Source organism: Tympanuchus pallidicinctus, unplaced genomic scaffold, assembly GCF_026119805.1.
Source record: "Tympanuchus pallidicinctus isolate F22 unplaced genomic scaffold, pur_lepc_1.0 scaffold1, whole genome shotgun sequence".
In the NCBI taxonomy this organism is placed as follows: Eukaryota; Metazoa; Chordata; class Aves; order Galliformes; family Phasianidae; genus Tympanuchus; species Tympanuchus pallidicinctus.
Window position 1 is genome coordinate 91982383 of NW_026294618.1, and position 468 is coordinate 91982850.

The following is a 468-nucleotide window of genomic DNA, read 5'->3' on the forward strand; positions in this document are numbered from 1 at the left end:
TCTGTGGGGCCGGAGGAGGTGTATGGAGCAGGTAACCAGGGTGGAGCCTGAGGGGAGGAGGCTCATCAAGTGCAAATATGTACCTGAGACAGCAGGCGGCCAGCCTATGAGTGCAGGCAATGTCTTGTGCCAGTGCCACCTTATTTGCTCAAAAGGTTGTGAACTCCTTGCTCATTTCTAAAGCACATTTCTAATGAGGGGTGAGGGAAAGCAGTGGCTTTGCAGGCACACCTGTCTGCATGTGGAAATCCATTCTGTGCTGGAAATCAGGCTCGGGTGCCAGCTCCAAGAGACCAAGTGAAAATGCTTCAGACCTTTCCTTCTTTCCAAAATCCAGCTTGAAACTGCTGGAGGGCAGAGCATCCACAAAACCTAGGGCTGACACCACCTATATGGTAATGGAGTGCTAAAGCTAGGGAAAAATTGAGGAGAATCAGCACTAAGGACTGTCTTCTGGCTTAGAGAGTC